Source organism: Petaurus breviceps, unplaced genomic scaffold (assembly GCF_028583685.1).
Source record: "Petaurus breviceps papuanus isolate PSGF00001 unplaced genomic scaffold, PetGlider_PUasm1.0 37, whole genome shotgun sequence".
NCBI classification, from domain to species: domain Eukaryota; kingdom Metazoa; phylum Chordata; class Mammalia; order Diprotodontia; family Petauridae; genus Petaurus; species Petaurus breviceps.
The window spans coordinates 79,114,770-79,131,201 of NW_027186296.1; the positions used below are offsets into that span (position 1 = coordinate 79,114,770).

The 16,432-nt window shown below is 39.0% G+C and overlaps 1 long non-coding RNA gene across 1 annotated transcript in view; it reads left to right on the forward strand.

Annotated features, from left to right (window-relative positions):
* LOC138168632 (uncharacterized) overlaps positions 1–16,432 on the forward strand; it is a 32,723-nt gene that overhangs the window by 234 nt on the left and 16,057 nt on the right. The window contains exon 2 of the long non-coding RNA XR_011170164.1: positions 14,844–15,018. This is a non-coding gene — a long non-coding RNA (uncharacterized lncRNA). The remainder of the gene's footprint in view (positions 1–14,843; positions 15,019–16,432) is intronic.

The window sequence follows — 16,432 nt, forward strand, 5'->3', positions numbered from 1 at the left end:
GGGGGGGAGGGGAAAGGGGTTCCAAACAATCAAGCCAGGGGTGGTAACCACTCCCCATTACGACCATTGCCAGCTTTAGTCTTACAGCAGGGATTATTTGTGGCAAGGGTCACCTGGACACACAACCCCCTCCATACTCTAAAGGATCTTTTTCGTCTAAAATAGTGTATACTACTGGAACATCGCCGTGCAGTTGAAAGAGCCCTAGTCTGAGACCTGAGTCCTACTCCCATCTCCGACACCAACTAGCCACTCGACCCTTGCTTGCACTTCTAGACTGCTGTATCAATGGGCGATTGGGGGAGGGAGGGGGAGGACTAAATCAAGAATTCTGAATCTGGGATCCATTAACCTTTTAAATGTATATATATATACATACATATGTGTATATGTACACATACATATATGCTATATAATTGGTTTCCTTTGTGATACTATGTTTTTATGCACCTAAAAATTTGGAAAAGGGAAAATAAGCTTCACCAGATCCTAAAGAGATATATGACAAAAAAAAAAAAAGTTAACCCTTGGATTAAATGATCCTTAAAGATCCTTTTCAGGTGTAATTTAGTATCTTCTTACCTACATAACCTGGGGAAGACAGAGTCGTGTAGTGAGAGTGGGGGAGCCCACGAATGTCAATGAGTTTTGGTAAATAGTTGCTCCCCCTGCTTGCTTATCACCAATGATGAATTCTTTCTCTGACCTGGATCGATTTCCTACTTCTCCCTTCCTCCCTCACAGTCATTCATTCACTGGGCTTTTGCTAGTGCAGGGACAATATTAACTATTAATTAAATAAGAACACTACCTATTCCAGATTAAGGGAAAGGGTATAGTAGTACAGAAAAACTGTAGGGAAAGACAGCTGCTCTAAACACCCTCAGGATTCTAGACTGGAGGTATCATGTGTGATCCCTAAAGTGCAACCGAAGTCATCCTGTAGTGAGAAGGGCCAATCTTCTCCTGGCCTCTACAGAATGACTGCTGGGCTACCCCATACCCTACATTAATTTAATTCAACAAATGTTTCCTGAGAATTATTGATTTCCAATTCAATCCCTTTTAAAATATTTAAAGGATCAGTGGTTTTCCATAATATTTTAGTAGTTTCACAATTATAATATGGTCTGAATTGTGAAATGATGGGATTTTCTTTTAAAAGTATCATTATTATTGAACTTTCCTAATATTTTATACTTAATACTGTTAGGATCTGAACTACTGCAGAACCCCAACCCAACTTTGGGAACTCTTGTCAACAATTGCTTGGTCTTTGGGGAGAGAAAACAAACATTCCTTATGCTGATAAGTCTCTACACTAAATTCAGAAAGTCATGTAATATCCCTGGACCTCAGTTCCATTTTTAAAATGAAGGAGTTGATGTAGATGATTTCTTAAGTTTTCATCTAATACTGGTATTTTTTTAAAATTCTAGCCTGCTACGCATCTAACTGAAAGGCAGTATGGTATATTAGATAGAAAACCAGTCTTGGCATGAGGAAGACCTGGGTTCAGGTCTGCCTCTGGAACATATTTGTTGTGATCCAAGACAAGCCATCTAACCATTCACTACCTTAGGGAAACACTAAATTACAGACCAGTTGCCAATAGGTATCAATGGAGAGAATTTCCTTTGAAAAAGAACCAGGAGTCACTAAATCCTACATAAGGATCCCTGTGAGCTGCATATTGACTTAGAAAACCATAGTTTATATTTGGTAATTTGTTTATTAATTCATTTGTTTTTGTTGAATATTCCCCAATTATATATTAATCTGGTAAAGTCTCTGGCTGCCCTTCTTGTGTTGTGGGCCATGTGTATGACACCTCTACCCTACACCAATGAAATCACACTGCACCTCTCCTAAAAAAAAGGCTCTAAATAAAATGCCCAAACCCCTTGTTAGGTGCTAAATGATCCTGTTTAGAAAAGCATAATGTACTGGTTCCTATCCACAAAGAACTTAAGGTCTAGTTGGGGAGATGAGATATTGACAACTAAAGAATATAATTCAGTATAATACCTCCCATAGCTCACATTATATGGTTTACAAAGCATTCTTCCTGTAACACCCACCCTATGAGGTAGGTAGAGCATTCAATAAATGAGTCAAGCAATGTTCAAAGTTGTTAAGTGAATTACCCCATGGTTTTAAAGCTGGTAAAGTTTGAAGACAAGTACCCAAAAACAAGTTTCAGATTGTAAGTCCAATGCCTCACTAGCTCATGCATAGCAAGACAATGACTTGTTGAAATTCAAAAAAACAGCAATCAGCAAGAACTAGGACGATTCAGGCACAAGACTTCACTCAGGTAGGACCTGAGCCTTGAAGAATGGGTAAGTATTTTGGCTGGGCTGGAAATGACATCTCCCTCCTCTTAGTTCCTTTATCACTTATTAACTATGGTATTCATATAGCACTTACTTTATTATAATTATTTTCATATGCCATCTCCCCACTAATTGGAAAGTTTCTAGAGGACAGCAATAGTGTCTTATGCTGATGTTAAAGTTGGAGAGACAGGGTGGGACCCAATTGTGGAGGGGCTGGATAACCAGACAAGAGCAGTTTGAAACTGATGGGATTGATCTTGTGAAAGCCAGGGTTTGGGGAGATGGTTCTGGCAGCAGTGTGGATGATGGGGTAAAGGAAAGAGAGACAATGCTTCTTTCCTTCCAATGAGAAGAGCTTGTTCTTAAAGAGAATGCTCACCAATCCCAGAGAACTATTATCCTCAAAAACTGGGATGTGGTGTGAGAAACTGAAAACTGAACCATCTCAGAGAACTTCATGACCTTTAAATAAGGACAGTCTAGAGAACCCTTGATAAACACTGCTTAATAATACTCTGATCTTCACCTAAAGTTTTCAAAGCACTAATTAAGGCTCAAAAGTTTGTGGTGAGGTGAGAAGGCATTTGTGCCAATGGGAATAAAGTCAAAGAGGGAGGTGAAGTTAATTTGCCCTGAGTTACTTGGTGAGTCAACATCTTCTCAACCTCAGGAGATGTTTCCTATCCCATCTCTAACCTTTGATCTAACTCATACTTAATTTAAAAAAATTTTTTCCACTTAATAGTATTTTATTTTTTCCAAATTACATATAAAAATAATTTTCAACATTCATTTTTATAAGATTTTGAGTTCCAAATGTTTCTCCCTCCCTCCCTAAGACAGCAAACAATCTGATATAGGTTATAGATGTGCAATCATGTTAAACATATTTTCACATTTGTCATGTTGTGAAAGAAGAATCAAAACAAAAGGGAAAAACCACTAGAAAGAAAAAGACAAAAACAAAAAAAAAAGTGAAAATACTATGCTTCCATCAGCATTCAGACTCCATAGTTCTTTCTCTGGATGTGGATGGCATTTTCCATCATGAATCTTTTGGAATTGTCTTAGATCATTGTATTGCTGAGAAGAGCTAAGTCTATCATAGTTAATCATCTCACAATGTTGCAGTTACTGTGTACAATGTTCTCCTGGTTCTGCTCACTTTACTCAACATCAGTTCAGTAAGTCTTTCCATGTTTTTCTGAAATCTTCCTGCTCATCATTTCTTATGGCACAATAGTATTCCATTACATTCATACACCACAACTTGTTCAGCCATTCCCCAAATGATGGGGACACTTCAATTTCTAATCTTTGCCACCACAAAAAGAGCTGCTATAAATATTTTTGTACATGTGGGTCCTTTTCCCTTTTTATGATCTCTTTTGGATACAGACCTAGTAGTGGTATTTCTGGATCAAAGTGTATGCACAATTTTATATCCTTTTGAGCATAGTTCCAAATTGCTCTCCAGAATGGTTGGATCAGTTCACAACTCCACCAACAATGCATAAGTGTTCCAAATTTTCCACATCTTCTCCAACATTTATCATTTTATTTTCTGTCATATTAGTCAATCTGATAGGTGTGAGGTGATACCTCAGGGTTGTTTTTATTTGCATTTCTCTAATCAATAGTGATTTAGAACTTTTTTTCATATGACTATAGATAGCTTTAATTTCTTCATCTGAAAACTGCCTGTTCATCTTTTGATGATTTATCAACTGGGGAATGACTTGTATTCTTATAAATTTGAAAAATGAGAAGGGAGGCCTCTAACTCATACTTAAAGAAGGAGAATTTGGAAATGATAGAACTTAGCTTGAAACAGAAGACTGTGACATTATAAAGGGAGTCATTTACAGTCTGTACTTGATAATACAGTTCATGTTTTGGCTCCATCCTACATAAAGCAACCCCAGAATACATTGGCCTGAGCTGGTACAGTAACAGGAATGCTAGGCAGAAAATTAGGAGACTTTCTTATCTTGGCCCTCCCATTTGATAATTTTGTGACCTTGAGTAAGTCACTTCCCATTGATGGTGATTCCTTATCTATCTATTGAACCAGTTAAACTAATTGCTGTCTAACGTTTCTTATTAGCTTAATGATCTGTAATAGCGAGTTCCAATTTTTTTTGATCATCCATCACATCTGTAAAAATATTGACCATCCCCAATCCATGTGTATGTACTTATTTATGAATTATGTATACATACATACATATATGCATAAATATATACACACATATATATATATAATTATGTGTATTATGAAACTTACACCAAAATAGACTTTTAAAAATATGAGATAAAGATATAATATTGTTTGATCCTATCATTAATAAGGAGTCAGTGGGGGTTTACTGAGGAGGGTGACATAGCCAAACCTGTATTTTAGGAAAATTAGTTTGGTAGCTAAGTGGAGGATGGTTTGGAGAGGGGAAAAACTTGAATCAGGGAGGCCAATTGGGGGCCACTGCAGTTATCCTGGTAATGAGAGGGGATGATATCCTGAACAAGGTGGTAACATGAATAGAGGGACAAATTTGAGAGAGACTATGCTGGTAGAAATGACAAAATTTGGCAACTGACTGGTTATCCTTACCTCGAAGGATGGTGGTCCCTCAGCAACAATAAGGAAGTTTGGAAGGGAGTGAGTTTCATGGAAAGATCATGTATGAGACTGGTAATGGGAATCCATGCCTCCTCATTTTATGTTTCACCAAAAATGAAAAGTAGGACAGGATTCTTACTCACCAGCCTCTACACTCCACTGCAGAATTCAATGCCTGCCATAGATAAGAGGTTTGGGGACATTGAGGGGACGAGTAATTTTGCCTATGCAGCTGCTGGTGGGAGTGGGGAGGGTTGTTGGGTCAAGTTAGGTTATAGCCATACTGAGGGTCTGGTGCCTGCCATGAGAAAGGGCTAAATCAGGAAGGATTGAGATAATGGGTGAGTCAGGCAGGCAGTTAACAAGCATCAGTATGTCAGGCACTGTGCTAATTGTTAAAGATGCAGAGAAAGCCAGAATTAGTCCTTGACCTCAAGGAGCTCACAGTCAAATGGGAGAGACAACATGCAAACAACTATGCGTGCAAATGTGTGCACACACACAATGTAAATAGAATAAATTGGAGATAATCTCAGAGGAAAGACACTAGCATTAAGGGGGACCAGAAAAGGCTGCTTGCAAGGATTTTGGCTGAGACTTGAAGAAAGCCAAAACTCTCTGGGGATGGGCGTGGGGATAGGATGAGAATGCTACTTATAGAAAGTAGGATATTTTTATTGTAGGTAAGTGCAAGATTAGCTATTTCATTGAGTGTGGCATGTGTACCATCTTTATACCCTCTGATTTCCACCATGGGATCATGCCATGGTCCCCTAGGAATAATCATCAACACCACTCCACCCCACTTTGGAAACCATTGATCTTCAAACTGAAAATCCTAGTCATGTCTGCAGGGTAGAGTTTGGAGAAGTATCCCACCCCAGAAATACTCTGAGCTGAAAAAAGCATATCCTTTTCTTCCATGGGTTCTAAGCATTTCAATGGGTGCTTGGGTAGTAGTTGAGCCTATTTCAGAAAGAGTTGAATGTTGTGTTTCATGTTGTATATAAAAAGCAGAGAAGGCATTTAAAAACAGAGTTTTAGGGAAAAGATTCTTCCAACCATCGGGAAGATAGATAGATTGGAGATCTTAGACCTTCTTCCTTGTCTAAGCACAAATAATAAATAATAAATCACTTTTCTTGGTCTTGGTAGTTCCACTGTAAAATGGAGACAGTCATTTCCTTTTTGTCTTTGAATCTCTAGCAAGTGACTTTACCTCAATTTACTCATTTGTAACAATATCTGTACTATCTGCCTTACAGAATTATGATCAAATGAAACAGGAAGGTAAAGTGCTACTTCCTAAACCTTAAAGTGTTATGGAAACCTTACTAATATTGTAGAGAGAAACCCAGAGATGATTATATAAATTCAAAGCAATGGTTTTTCCCATTGGACACATTTTCCCATTGAGTATGTGAAATGACAAAATTAATAATTGAGTACTTAGAATTATGGAATTTTAGTTCTGAAATTTTAGTAATACTCCTCTGAGGCAGCAATCATGGGATCATAGATCTAGCTGGAATGGACTTCAGAGGCAAGTCCAACCTCTTCATTTCACAGATGAGGAAACTGAGGCCCAGATAATTCATATGAATCAATTGTCCACAGATATTAAATATCAGAGCTGCAGGTCCAATGTTCTCTACATTGAACCACACTGCTTCCCTGAGGGCCTTTGTGTTAAGTGATGATGATGATGAAGATAATAACAAGGAAGGAGGATGATAACAGACTTTTATGTAGCTTTAAGTTTTTCAGAACCTTTCTGTATATTATATGTCTTATCTGGCACTTATAGCATTCCTGTGAGCTGGGCACTACAGGTATTATTATCCATATTAAGGATAAGAAATCTGACGTTCAAGGGGTGGCTAGGTGGCACAGTGAATAGAGCACCAGCCCTGGAGGCAGGAGGACCCAAGTTCAAATCAGACCTCAGAAGCTTGACACACTTACTAGCCATGTGACTTTGGGCAAGTCACTTAACCCCAATTGCCCTCCAAAAAGCAAAAAAAAAATCTGAGGTTCAAAAAGATTAGTAACTTGCCCATGGTTGTATTGCTAGTTAGTCAGAAAGATGGAAATTCAAACTAGGCCTTGCTGATTCCAAGTCCAGCACTCTATCCATTACCCCAGGCTGCTTCTTTCAATTAAAAATAAACTGAATTAGAAAGTATATGTTTAGGGGCGGCCAGGTGGTTCAGTGAGTAAGGGCACTGGCTCCAGTGTCGGGATGACCTGGATCAAATCCGGGCTCAGATACTCAGCACCACACCCAGAAATAACTGGCCGTGTAACCTTGAGCAAGTTACTTAACCCCTATTGCTTAAAAAAAAAAAAAGAAAGTATATGTTTAAATTATTCATCTCTTCATTTCCCTCAATACTTAGCACAGGGCCATGAATGTAGTAGGAAATCAGTAAAAGCTTGTTCAGAGTCAAATGTAGCTGTCAATATTCCAAGGACCTGTGATTTTGTATTGGATTAATATATGGAAGTTGAGGTCTAAAGAATGGAACTGGCTTCTCCAGGTAGTTAATTAGTGGAAGAGCCATGAGGACTACAGCTTAGGTCTACTAATACAGCCCATTGCTCTTTCTGCCACTCTAGGCAGCAGACTAAATTATTCACATTTTTCAAAAAAGAGTTTAACTGTAAGGTTTCTTTAAATAGCAAGTTCCCTTAGGACTTTTGCAATTGTTTATAACAATTTGGCTTACATGCAACTTTTCTTACTCCTTTGAACTCATAAGTCATTTCTTATCTGTTCCATTTATATATAAGTAATGTGATTCCATACACCTACCTAAATTAATGTAATGTAATCAGTGTGAGGGCTTGATGAAGTTTTAAATGTGTGGACAAGATAGTTTATGTCCTGGGATGCCTTAGGAGGCACAAATCCCTTTGACTTGTGCAAAATTGGCTAACCAAACGAACTGATCGTGTTTCTTGGTACTTGAAACAGGAATTTCAGCAGTTACTCAGTCCAGCAGTGAAGCAATCAAGCTTTGGGACCTTCTAGTCTAAGAAGCTCTTTAAGGATACAGACTCTTGCACCTGTGCTAAAGAGTAGAAGCAAGGAGGGAAGGGGGAATGAGCCACGGGGGAATGTTACACTGTCCCTTCCACTGACCATGTCATTAGTGAGGTGTTACCCAAAGTAGGCCATATGTACGATCAGGAACAAAAAGAGACATAGGTAATAAGAACACAAAAGAATGCAACCAAATAGGAAAGAAGCAGCTCGAGAAGTGTAATCCTTTGAACCAGAGAAGAATGTTGTCTATGGACCTAACAAAATAATAACTAGGGGCTAAGAGTTATCCCTCTGCCATAATTGTACCCTACAACTGGGCCTTACCATCCTTGTACTCTATTTTTGCCATGAACTTGTGTGGATTTGTGGGAGAGTGTGCCCCAGGCTTTTTTTTTTTGGTGGGGTGAAAGTTTTGTGCCAATTCTTCTTACTATGTTATTGTTCAGTCATTTCAGTCATGACTCTTTGGGACCCCATTGGGACCCCATTTGGGATTTCTTGGCAGAGATACCAGAATGGTTTGCCATTTCCTTCTCTAGCTTATTTTACAGATGAGAAAACTGAGGCAAACAGGGTTAAGTGATATGCCCACAGGCACACAGCTAATAAGCGTCCAGGGACAGATTTGAACTCAGGAATGTGAGTCTTCCTGTCTCTACGCCCAGCACTCTAGCCACTGCACCACATAGCAGTCCCATTTTTACCATACCAATATAGTAAATGTCCTTTGCTAAAAAGTTAATTGTTCAACGGCTGATTCGAATGGGAAGCACAACGATGAGGACTCTTGGACAACCATACTAAAAACCCCAGTGATCCTCATGGTTCTCCCTAGAACCCTAAGAGTAGTAAGTAGCAACTGCCCTATGGGGACCCAGCTCAATATTGATGTGGGAATTTGGGAATTAACCCCAAAAGGGATACTATTCATATATAAATCTATATAGCCTTGATATTTAACTTGAGTTAAAAGTCTGAGTCTTGAGCGGTTAGGTGGCACAGTGAATAGAGCACTAGCCCTGGTGTCAGGAGGTCTTGAGTTCAAATCCAGACTCAGTTAACACCAAAAAAAAAAAACCCAACAAAAAACAACTAGCCATGTGACCTTGGGCAAGTCACTTAACCCCAACTGCCCTACCTTCCTCTCTCCAAAAAAGCAAAAAAAAATAAAGTCTGACTCTTGTGTCCTCAGTGAGACTATTAATTACTCAAGGAAGGGACAACTTATGGCAATTCTTTGTATTCCCTATACCAAGTACCCTTGGGTTAGACTATTTAAATTGTTCTTTAGCTTTTTTTGGAGGGGGAAGGCAAGACAACTGGGGTTAAGTGACTTGCCCAAGGTCACTCATCCAGTTAAGTGTCTGAGGCTGGATTTGAACTCAGGTCCTCCTGACTTCAGGGCCAGTGCTCTATCTACTGCCCACCTAGCTGCCCCCATTATTTAACTTTTTACTGGTGGTACCCTCTCTCTCTAACTAGACAGTAAATTCCTTGAGGGAAGAGTCCAAGTCCTAGAACATGTGTAAGAGGACATCTAATCCAAACACCTTAGTTTGCAGATGACAAAACAGAGGCCCAGAGAAATGGCAGTCTTTGTTTCCTCCATAGCTACACAGAAAAGTTGCTCAATTAATGTTTCCTGGTAGAGGATTACAAATCTTATCAACTAAGTCTGGTACATAAAGCAAGGTGTACCTGCAACAGGGACAGTTTTGATAACAGAGCTGATGAGCATTTAGTTGAATAAAAAACATTTCTGATTTTTTCTACAATGCTATATGAAAACTGGTGGGGGTTAACTATTATAGCAGCAGTTTTAACAAGACAATATCTGAGTTACCTGTAACTTTTTTCACTATGAAGAACACCAGGAAAAATTTTTTAAATATATATATTTTTTAAAAGAAGAAAGAAAATTAGGGGCAGCTAGGTGGCACAGTCGATAGAGCACTGGCCCTGAAGTCAGGTGGACCTGAGTTCAAATTTAGCCTGAGACACTTGACACTTAACTAGTTGTATGACCCTGGGCAAGTCACTTAACCCCAATTGCTTTGCCTTCCCCCCTCCAAAAAAAAAAAAAAAGAGAGAGAACATCAGGTATGGGAACTCCCTTTCACTAATAGCAACCAGTCTATGATTTAGTAGATGTCTGTAGGGAGTTACCAAAACAGTCACACAGCTAGTTAAGTGTAGGTTACACAGAATTCATAAAAATCACTCCATGGTTTAAAGTGGGTCTCATGCAGGATGAAAACCCTGAAGCTTTAAAAAAAAAAATCACTGCTTGAAGAATCATCTGGTGGTGTTTTTCATGAACTGTGGGAACTGTGAATAGTCTATAATCTTCTGTTTTGCTGCTAATTGAGTCTACTACAATGTGTGGAGTTCTGCTAAAATACAAACAAACAAAAACAAAACAGTCTGGAAAACAGAAAAATAAAAAGGGTATGTGTGTGTGGGGGGGGGTGAAGCTATGATTATAGTAGAAGAGAATAGAGAAGGAACACAGTATTTTTTAAATCTCTTTTGTATATTCACATTGTGACAAAAGTGCAACCATTTTTTTTACATGAGAAATATGTTTCCATTGTCCATAATACTCTAATGCCCACTGGCACTCCTTGAAACAAACAACTTCTAGCCTTCTGCTTAGAAAATACTCTTATACAAAGTGAAATTTGGGGCCCCCTTCTGGTCGAGATTGTTTTAGCACATTGGACAAGAAACAGAAATTGTCTAGTGGACATTACAGCCTTTCCTATTCATATATATGTATATGTATGTGTATATATATGTGTGTATATCTATATATACATAGAGATAAAGAAATTGGTCATTTTTTCCCCAAATCTCTCTCATGGCTTGTATTGTTTTCCTTCAATAGACGGCTTCACAAGGAACAAAAGTATTACAGAATTAATTTTTTAAAAATCTCTTTTACAGAAGAATGATGACCTGTCTTGGATTGTAGAAAAATGTAAAGCCTTTTACTGTTCTTTTCTGTTCTCTCAGGAGGGGACTGAATTTACAAGCTCTCTTGTTGGTGACTGGTAAGGGGTGTAATATGGAGGTAGAACATACCTTGTGACTGACTCAAAGAAAGCCATCTTCCATGTATGTGTGGCACTGGGGGGACCCCCAGAAAGCTACCTTAGATTCAAAGTATTTTGTTGGCCAAAAGGGTGTGTGTGTGTGGGGCGAAGTTATGATTATAATAGAAGAGAATAGAGAAGGAACACAGTATTTTTTTTAAATCTCTTCTGTATATTCACTTTGTGACAAAAGTGCAACCATTTTTTCACATGAGGAATATGCTTTCCATTGTCCATAATACTGTAATGCTCACTGGCACTTCATTCAGTCACTTTAGACCTTCTGCTAATCTCTGCTACCATCTGATAGGCTACAAAGACTCCTGAGTTCCTTCAAAGGGAGACCAGTAGCTTTCAGTCTACATTGATAACACCCAGCCTGGCAGCTAGTAAAGGCCTGATGATACCTTCACATTAAGAGCAAGGCCATCTTTTTTTTTTTAAACTAACTATATAACCTTAATGGGCCATAGTTTCCTCAATTTTCAATAAAAGGAAATTGAATCAGATGACCACTGAGATTCCTTCCAACTCTAGAGCTATGATCTTATGATCCTTGTATTTCCATGTGAGAATTCCTTTCTGGCATTTATTGGGAAATTTGTGTTTTTCTGAATCTTGAGAAAAAATATCCATTGAGAAACTGAAAAAAAATATTGAAATTCTCCTGTAAGAATTAAAGGTTAACAATCAACATAGAGATGATACTGGTTCAAAGGAATACATTGATGTCGTGTTGAAATCAAGAGTGCCAATCTCCAAAGGATGGAATTGGAAGTTAAAGTCAATATTTCTGGGAAGCAGGGCAGGAGGACATAGGAGATTTATTCATGGTCTATTAAATCAGTCTTCTTTTTAACTGTTCTAAGTGTATATTCTTTGCCCTATTTGCTGAGCCATTTTTGCAAGTAAAATAAATATTAATAAGTTTATATACACGTTATATTTTATACAAATCTTACGAGTGATGTTGCAGGAAATAACATGTTTTGGAAGCAAAAGAAGTCCTTAAACTGGCGATTTTGACCCAAGATTCTGTGGAGTGCTATTTAACCTTTCTAGGATATCTTGGGGCAGCTAAGTGGTGCAGTGGATAGAACTCCAGGCCTGGAGTTAGGAAGAAAGACCTGAATTCAGATCTGATCTCAGACATTTACTAGTACTATGACCCTGGATAGTCACTTAATCTCTGTCTCCCTCAGTTTCTTCAATTATAAAATATAGGATCATAACTCCTGCTACCTCCCAGGGTTATCATGATGATTAAATGAAAGAATATCGGTAACTTATATAAATAGCTTGGCACAGGAACTGGCACCTATTTCCACATGAGTAAAAAAAAAAGGTTGGAAGTATTTTAAGAAAGAAAATAAGTTGTAAATCAAATCATTGTCAAAATATCTTAGTTCATAATAATAATAGTGACAAAGCATGCATTTCTTATTAGGTAGGTTTGTTTTGTTTTTTTTAATAACAGAAAACATCTGAAGTTTTTAATGTAACTCTATCACAGAAAAATGATTTACTATTTATTATTATGGTCACTCATTATTATTTAAAAACACAAAAAATGTTATGGAGAATATATAATAACATGATATTGGGAATTCCAATTTCTCATTCCCAAATCCTGAAGATTAATGCCTGTTGGGAACTTGAAAACACTATGATCCTATATCCCTGACCCCAGTCAACTATCTGACTAAAGGTAGAAAGTTGTTCTGCTGGTGGTGGTTGTGTCATATCCAACTCATATTGACCCCATTTGGGGTTTTCTTGGCAAAGATACTGGAGTGGTTTGTCATTTTCTTCTCCAGCTCATTTTACTGATGAGGAACCTGAGGCAAACAGGGTTAAGTGACTTGCCCAAGGTCACACAACTAGGAACTAGGCACATATCCAATCCTGCCAAATCCTGTCAATTTTACTATCCCTAAATCTCTTATAATAATGTCCCCTTCTCTCCTTTGACCCTGGTGCAGGTCCTTATTCTGAGGCCTGGACTATTAGAATAGACTGCTGCCAAAAAAAAAAAAAAGAATAGACTGCTGCTTGATTTTCTTGCCTCAAGTCTCTCCCCACCACAATGCATCCCCCACTCAGCTGTCCAAGTGATCTTCTTAAAGCAGAGGCCTGATTCTATTGCCTCCCTATTCAATAAAGTACAGTGGTTTCTTACCTACCACCCTTAGGATCAAATACAAAATCCTTTGTCTGATGTTCAGACCCCTTCATAACCTGCCCCCCTCCAGGCTTCTTGCATCTTACTTCTCCAAATTAATCTGCATCCCGTCACACTGACCTCTTTGCAGAAGACACTCCATCTATCTTTCTACTCCTTGCATTTTCTCTGCCTGTCCTTTCCCATCCCTGTCTTTTAGCCTCCTTGAATGGCTTCAAAGCCTACCTAAAACCTTCCCTTCTGCAAGCAGCCTTGTCCCACCCTTCTGAATCTTAGAGCCTTTCCTCTGAGATCATCTCCAGTTTACCGCATATATTCTTTTGTTTGTACATCCTTGTTTGCATGTCACCTCTTCCTTTCGACCCCTGGTGAGCTCCAAGAGAGCTGGGTCTGTTTTCCTTTGTTCATATTTGCCTTTCTTTATATCCCCAGTGGTTAATGAAGTGTCTGCTACATAGTTGGCACTTAATAAATGATTGTTGGATATTGTGGTGTGGAAGAAAGCAAAGAATAGAGAAAAACACCTAGGTTGTAAGCCTGAATGACCGGGAGGGTGGTGGCACACTTGGCAGTAACAGGGAAGTTGAATTTATGCCCTATTTATCTTCACTGAAGGCATTTGACAACATGGATGAAAACATGCTAAAAAGCAAGGAAGCAAGCACATAGCCTTGTTTCCCTCCATTGGTTAGTAGGAAAGCACAAGACCATTGTCCGTTATCCAGAATCCAGGCAAGCATGCCACCACAAAATTGATGTACAATGCTGATGAACTTCTCTGGGCAACCAAATTTTGACATAGTTCTCCATAAGCCCTCATGGCTGACAGTATCAAAGGCCTTAGTCAGATATACAAATATTGTCTACAGACCTCTGTTCTGCTCCTGGCATTTCTTGACTGTTCCTCAGCCCTTTCTGAAGCCAGACTGGCTTTCAGGTAGATGATCGATCATCTTCTAGGTGAAGGATCACCCTATAAAGGAGGACTCTGGCAAGAATCTTGACAGTAATGACTGAGAGAGAAATCCCACTGTGATTCTTCACCTTGAAAAGGCTATAAGCCAAGGCCAAAGTGGAGGGAGTATTGGTACATAATTTTCTGTTTGCAGATGATTGTGCACTCAATGCAGCCTTTGAAGCTGAGATGCAAAAAAGTATGGATGGATTTTCTGCTGCTTGTGCTAATTTGGCCTAACAGTTAACACCAAGAAAACACAGGTACTCCATCAGTCACCACCACACCATCCATATGAGGAACCATCAGTTACAACAAATGGGACAGATTTTGAATGCAGTGGATAAGTTCACTTACCATGGTAGTGTACTTTCCAGGGATGTAAACATTGATAAGGAGGTTGATGCATGCATTGCCAGAGCTAGGTCAGTGTTTGGGAGGCTTTGAAGGAAAGTGTTGGAGAGAAGAGGTATTAGACTACCAGACTGAAGTTCTACAGAGCCATTGAACTAACCTCATTGTATATGCCTGTGAAATTCAGACAGTCTACTAGAGTACCATACCAGGAAACTGAATCGCTTCCATTTGAATTGTCTTAAGCAGATTCTGAAGATCACTTAGCAAGAAAAGGTACCAGACACTGAGGTCCTTTCTTGAACTGAACTGCCAAACATTCAAACTCTGCTTCAGAGAGCACAAGTCCGACTGGCTGGTCACGATGTTTGAATGCAAAACATAGGCTTGCCAAAAAGACTCTTTTATGGAGATCTCCCACCAGGTAAGTGTTCACATGGTGGTCAGAAGAAGCAATGCAAGGGGGACGCTCTCAAGGTTTCTCTTAAGAACTGTGGAATTGATTATGTGACACGGGAGACACTGGCATAGAACAGCCCAGCACGGTATGCCCTCATCAGAAAAGGTGCTGTGCTCCATGAGCAAAGTAGAACTGAAACAGCTCAAATGAAATGTGAGATGCACAAATTAGAGAATACACCCCAAATGTTCTTATGGACTATTTGTGCTCAGCCTCTTGGAAAACATTCCAAGCTCATACTGGTCTGGTCAGCCACAGTTGGATACACTAAAACTCTACTCTAACATAGTGATATCATTTTGTTCCTCTTCAACAACAAAGGACAACAACCAATAGGGAAGTTAGGAAGAGGGGACAGTCTGGGGGGAAAGATAGTCAGCTTGGTTTTGAACATGTTGCATTTAAGATATCTATCGGATGTCTACTTTATAAAGATTTCCAATGGTGGCTCGAGATGTGAGACTGGATGTTAGGAAAGAGGTTAGGGCTGGGCTAATAGATTTGAGAACATCAACTTAGCAATGATAGTTGAATCAATGAGAGCTGCTGAGATAAGCAAGTAAAATAGCAGAGGGAGAACAGAAGAATGGTCAGGACAGAGCTTTAGGGGACACCCACAATTAGTGGACAGAAGGAAATGTAAAGGTCATCTGGTGTACTCTCATTTTATAGGGGAAAAAACTGAAGTCCAGGGAGGCTGACTTGCCCAAATTCACACAAATAGCAAGTGCCAAAACTGGGATTTGATCCCAGGTCCTCTGATACCGAATCTGAACAATCAAACTATGCTACAAAGTCCTATTTCATAACTGCCAGGTCACCTTCTAGGTTCTGGTGGAACATGAAACAGAGGCTCTCACAATGGAACTAAAAATTGTAACCTCATCAAATGTCTATTCCCCTAAACCCTTACCTTAGGTACTAGACACTACTAAATGAGGTCAAGGCCATTGCTCCCCATTGAGGTCTGATTCTTAAAGAAAAGAAGCTTTGTCCCATGCTAACAGATCAAAAAGTTTATGTGAGAGCAAAGGTATGTTGTTCATTTCAAACTGAGTCAAGTAAGAGAACAGGAATAGCTCAGTACAACCTCTTTCTGCTACTGAAGACACAACTCAAAGTTCATGACCAAATGATGCCATTCCTCTATTATTATCTTGGCACAAGGGATAAATAAGGAGCATGCTTCTATTTTCACCATTAGTAAAGTAATTATTGATTTTTTTCCCTCAAAATCCCTTGCCCTTTACTGTTACTACAAAACCAATGGAAATGACCAATATAAAATGACCAATGGAAACAGACTACATTTCAAAAATCCCCCCTCAGGGAGAATCCAAGATCAGTTCTCTAAATCAGCCCTTCTTAAACTGTGGGT